The 5,716-nt window shown below is 42.0% G+C and overlaps 1 non-coding gene across 1 annotated transcript; it reads left to right on the top strand.

Moving 5' to 3' along the window:
* The first annotated feature begins 944 nt into the window (after positions 1 to 944).
* Positions 945 to 1,027, top strand: trnal-cag (transfer RNA leucine (anticodon CAG)). The gene has a single exon. It is a non-coding gene; the product is annotated as a tRNA-Leu (tRNA).
* Positions 1,028 to 5,716: the final 4,689 nt, after the last annotated feature.

Here is a 5,716-nt window from a genome sequence, read left to right as displayed (position 1 = left end):
GTACACAGTATGTTGGTGGGGGCATGTTGAGGAGTCACCTGGTTGTTAATGTAATCAGACGGAGCTCCAATTTGACAGTATTGACTGGAAGTGATAGGCTTTGAGTTACATGGGGGATACACACTTTGCATTCAGTCTCGTAATCACCATAAAAATTAGGTATCACTGAAATTTGAACTTGTGTTGCTGCAGTCAGAGTATACAGTGTTCATCCTGAATGGGCCAGGATAGTGCATCAGAATTGCTTGTTGAATGGTCTATTAGCTTTGGAACCCCCCTTTCCCCACAGCTTTCAATTGTCAGATATGGGTGGGGGAGTGGGCACTGTGTCCAACCCTTTCTGTGTAAAAAAAACACTAAAGAAGTCTCTTGGATTAAAGACAAAACCTCTGCGGAGAACCTTTTACCAATCCAGGTGCCCTTGGCATAGTTCTGATCTTTTGGGGTAATAGCATGGATCAGGAACCAACACATCTGGACTCAATGTGGGCAATGTACGACAATATTTGACACATTTAGACCATGAAGACAGTTATTAGTTTATTTCCCATTTGGCAGGTGTAATTGTGGACACAGTTGGACATTTTGAAGATAATTGCACAATATTGACCCAATTGTCAGTCTATTTCCCATCTGGCTGGGACATTTCTGGATTCGGTGGACATTGTTGACAGAAACATTGGTAGATCTTGATTCCACCATAGGATTTAGCCTGTATTGCACATTGCTTTCACATCCCGTGCAATGTATTGCCATTGTCAAGCACATTGCCACCCTGGTGACTTTCTTCCATGTCTCCATGAACGCCCAAATATTTGGGCTGACAGTTGAGAAACCTTCCCTTGTTAACTATGATATGGATGACTGAGAAACTATATCATGACATGTTTAATTTACTAAATTATAATTTTTTAAACAGGTCTTACTGAAAGTTTATTGGATCAGTCAGGATGGCCGAGCGGTCCAAGGCGCTGCATTCAGGTCGCAGTCTCCTCTGGAGGCGTGGGTTCAAATCCCACTTCTGACAACAATTGTTTTAATTTGTAACTAATCTCTGAGAGTTGATATTGGGAATAAAGAACTTAGCAGTTCTTTGTATTTAAGAGGACATGACTCTGCACGAGAAACGCGATTGCAAGTACAGCGTTTTGTGAGCGTCTTTAAACCGATGGAATGATTAAAACCTGTATACAGCCCAACCACTTACCAATCACATCACTGGAAAGACAGCATGACTTGAGGGTAGTGGATGTCGATTGTCAAAATAAGCTGCCAGAACATGATTTTCCTCAAGAACATTACTTTTCACGGTGCTGTCAACAATTACGGCAGTTATATCATGATTCATCTCACCATGGAAATCAGGTTGAGGGTCATAATTTCTTGTTGCATCACCCTTTCTGATTGTCTACCCTTGTGTCACCAGCAAAGGAGATTAGCAGAGGATGTTTCGATCCATCGACCTGTGGGTTAAGGGCCCAGCACGCTTCCGCTGAGCCACTCTGCTGAAAATCACCCAAGGTGGTACTTGAACCCGCAATCGCCGGTTTAGGAGGCCAGTGCCTTACCCATTAGGCCACTGGGGCTTAACAACAACCAAATACACCAGTTCAGGAGAAATAAAGTACAGTTCTGGAGATCTTGCATTCACAAGAATCGGATGGACAGACATGAAGACGCAGTCACCTTGACATTGAACCTTTGACCCCAAAAATCTCATCATTGATTTACGAGTTCTTGTGAATGTTTTTGCAAAATTTGAAGAATACGGCTTGAAGGAACCTCTTTTCAAGAGTTTCCCTTCACGGATAAATAAAGTATTTCTGATTCTGATGTAGAGATGGACAGACGACCCACAAGCATAATAACTTCTTGCCGAGACATAACAAGAAAAAAAATAAGATGTTGGGGGACAGAGTTAAGCCCTGACAGAATAGAGAACTTCAGACAAAAGTTGTGAAATAGTGCCAAGTGTGACCAGAAGAATTGGAAAAAAACCCTTCTCTTTTCTCCTGTTTTGTACACAACCCAAAGTTTTACAAAAACAAAAGATAACTTTCACCGAATCCCTCAGTTAAATCACAGTCAATATTTGTCCAATTTAAATCATTTATCCAACAGAATTGAAACTTTAACTTACCCCGCTGTTTGAAATTGCTTCCTTGTCGTTTGGATTTCAGAGTGGACTCAGCGAGCCCTCAGTGGTTTCTGACCCTCTGTCTCTCAAAGATGTTGGCGAGGTTTAGAGGCAGGTGATCATCAGATCCCTGGATGCACGCCCTCATCAGTCACGGTGGAGTCCCTTTCTGATTCCTCCTTGAAATCCTATTTGTGACGCCAAACTGTAGTAGAAGTTTCTTGTTACAGCAAGGGAGGAATTTGGCTGGAATTAAGACTCTGTATATAGAATAAAGACTGAAGGCTGCAAACTGAATCAAAGTTTAGTCTCCGGTGAAAGTTTAATTGTTTTCTGCAGAGAAAAATCAAAATGACAAGAACAGCCTTCACAATGCACAAAGTTACAGAGTGACAACAGTTCTGTGTGAATACAATCAGTGATACACTTCATTATATCCAGTGCCCCCAGAAGAGAAAAACCCTTGTTTGGAAAAAAGTTTAATCTCAAACATAACAATCAGTGGACCTCAGGCAGACAGTTAGTTCCATTAAGTATTTCTGAATCTGCCCTCCTTGTGTCAAGTGTCTTGACGGTCGTTTCTATCTTAGCTGAAAAAGAACATCTTGTCTCTTGGATAGGCCATGGTCTCGACCTGGGACCTGCTATGATAAACACAAAACTGGTTCTGTCAGACTTTAGGCCATTTGTCCTGGAGGACAAATGCAAAGTCATAGGAAATTCAGTTGTCTTCTACAAGGAGTAGGCACTGAGGACAGATTCAGAAGTCATATACTCTGAGAGGCATTGGAGATCTTATCATGAATAATTAATATGAAAATCATGGTTAAATTTAATTTTCCATTACAGTTACTGTTTGAAAAAATGAAAAGAATGTTATTGACATAGAGGCAGATAGAAGTGTGTTTATGACCATCAATGATGACAAAAGGATACATCCGCTGTCGGGGGTCTGATTTAAAAGAAATGGTACTCTTTAAAATGTGTGGGGTTCTAGCGTTAAATTAATGAGGAAGAATTTGACAAATATAAATCAACAAAAAAACAAGTCCAGGAACTTAGGCCTAATCCCATTTCTTCCCTTACCCCTACCCCTTGGCCCTCAAAATCAAGGGATTAGGCCTAGGGCTGAAAACATACCCCTACGAATTGGACACCACTTGGTTGTGGTTACGTCACAAAGCATCGCCGCTAGCTGGCTGCTACGTCACCAGAGGCGACAAGCGTTTGTCACAAGCTTCCAAGATGCCGTCTGCGAACGTGTGTATGTCGATTGCGTGGGTCTTAGTAATTTTTCTGCGATTGTCTGCAACAACTCGAAGAAATCAAGCAAGGAGGAGAGGAAGAAGTCTACGACGTTTGAAAATTCTGGCGGATCAGCTGATGGTATGTATGGATTAGCTACAAAACAACAACAACCTTAGGTTGTATTAACGTTAGCCGGAACACAGTAGCAAGCTGAGCTGGACTCGCGTACATTACATGGACGTGCATTATATTGTAACACAAACCTCATGACTATCTATGTGTACAAGTATTATTTAGGCGACGTTATTTACCGGTCCAGCCAGTGCTTTGTTCTTGGTGGGGAGACGATCTGTTTTTATTTTGGGGGGAAGAAGTAACTGTAGCCACTAGCTAGCTTTGTGCTTTGTTGTGGGGAATGTCAGACGTTATTTAGTCGATTTTTGTTTTCCTGCTATGTGCTTTGGGCAACTATAATCACGACGTGTTCTAGGGGGGGGGGGGGGGGGGGGGCTACTATGTGCTTTGTTCTTCTGAAAAGGGAAACTTTTTTCCAACTCAATGCTGTGAAATTGTTTTTCTTTTCCAGACTGGTGCTCCAACTACATACTGTGCCATAAACCCCAACATGCCTATATGCGCCTGTGGTTCAATGTTGAGACTGAGCTGAGGCAGGATTTCCGCCTCACCAGAAGAGCAATGCACAGCTTGCAGAGGCTTTTGCAAAGGGAGCAGGACCACGGCTGGGGTATTGAGCTTGAAGTACTCATATACACCTATTGGCTGGCACATGGACTCTCCTATCGAGTGGTGGCCCGTGTCTTTAATGTACCAAAGGCTACAGTTCACGCATCATCCACAGAGTGGCCCAGAGCATATGGGACAATCTAAGGAGAGCAATCTACTTCCCTCAAACAGCGGACCTGCCTGCAGTTGGTCAGGATTTGTCAACATTTCAGGAACCCCTGCATTCCACAATGTGGTTGGAGCAATTGATTGCAGCCACATAAGGATAAAACCACCACAGCGTCACAGATTAGACTACTGAATTACAAAGGCTTTTACTCTGTCAACATGCAGGCAATATGTGACTCAAATGGCAGGTTTCTGGACATTTTTGTGGGGTATCGGGGTCTGTCCATGACACACGAATAATGAAAAACAGCAGTTTTTATACCACAAGACGGTATCCCCCAACGGGCTACATCCTTCTGGGTGATGGTGGGTATCCCTGTTTGGAAACTCCGATTTGCCTCATCACCCCATTCAAGGAGCCAGTGCAAGGACAAGTACAGCAGCGATTCAATTACTATCAGTCAAGGGGGCGCAGCATAATTGAAAGAGCGTTTGGCATGATGAAGACCAGACAGGGAGGTCAACACTTTTCAAAGCTTTGGAGGTGAAGCCCACGTTTGTGCCACCCAGGTAATTGCTTCATGTGCACTTACTTTGTGGCACAATGTGTGCTGGACAATAGGTGAACCCAACTCCCCGTGAGAAATTTACAATGAACCTCTGGGAATGTCAAAAGAAACAGACTGGCGGCCCTAGTTTCAGTTGGTGTGCAAGACCCATGATCATGACCAGTGTATATGTATTTTACAGATCTATGTTCATGCATGTATTTTTACTACTTAGATCTGTTTGCATATGTTTGTATACACACATCATGGTGTTTTTTATATGTTTCACTTAGCATGGTGTTGAATGTCATACTACCTTTTTCTGGCATTAAACAATGATTTGATTTGAAGCTCAGTTGAGTCTGGTGTCTACTTTCAAAATGGAAGTGAAATACTTTAGTTATTTGTTGAAGGCTTGGTATTTGTTGTGTGGTCATGTCCTTTGGGCATTTATGATGACTCATGATTTGAATTACTGTAATAACACATTGAATAGATTTGGATGAGATGTGCAAAGAATACTTTATTCAGAATAAAATTATGTAACAGGAATTTACAAAAAATGAACAGTGTATATTGTTGATTTTAAATATTTATAATATATAAATGTAGTGCAACTGTTATGATATATTTAAATATGAGGTTGTAACAATTCCCAAACCCACTCGGCAAAGGAAAGGTACAACGCTAGGCTACATACTTTATCAACATGGGAATAACAACAATACACTACTGCATGTTCCCCACATATAATATAGCCTCTATTAAAGATGGACATGGGCAACCATTACAAGGTAGATCTGTCAAAGGAACTATAACTTGTCAACTAATTTCTCAAAGAGAGACAGAATCGCTCAGTCATGGCCTCGTTCTTCGCCTCGCTCTCCTCGTGGCGCCTCTGTTCCCTGTTGGACTCCTCGGTCAGGAAATC

Source organism: Etheostoma spectabile, unplaced genomic scaffold (genome assembly GCF_008692095.1).
Source record: "Etheostoma spectabile isolate EspeVRDwgs_2016 unplaced genomic scaffold, UIUC_Espe_1.0 scaffold00569472, whole genome shotgun sequence".
Taxonomy (NCBI): Eukaryota; Metazoa; Chordata; class Actinopteri; order Perciformes; family Percidae; genus Etheostoma; species Etheostoma spectabile.
Note: the sequence above shows the minus strand (reverse complement) of the source record. Positions and strands in the feature narration are given on the sequence as shown.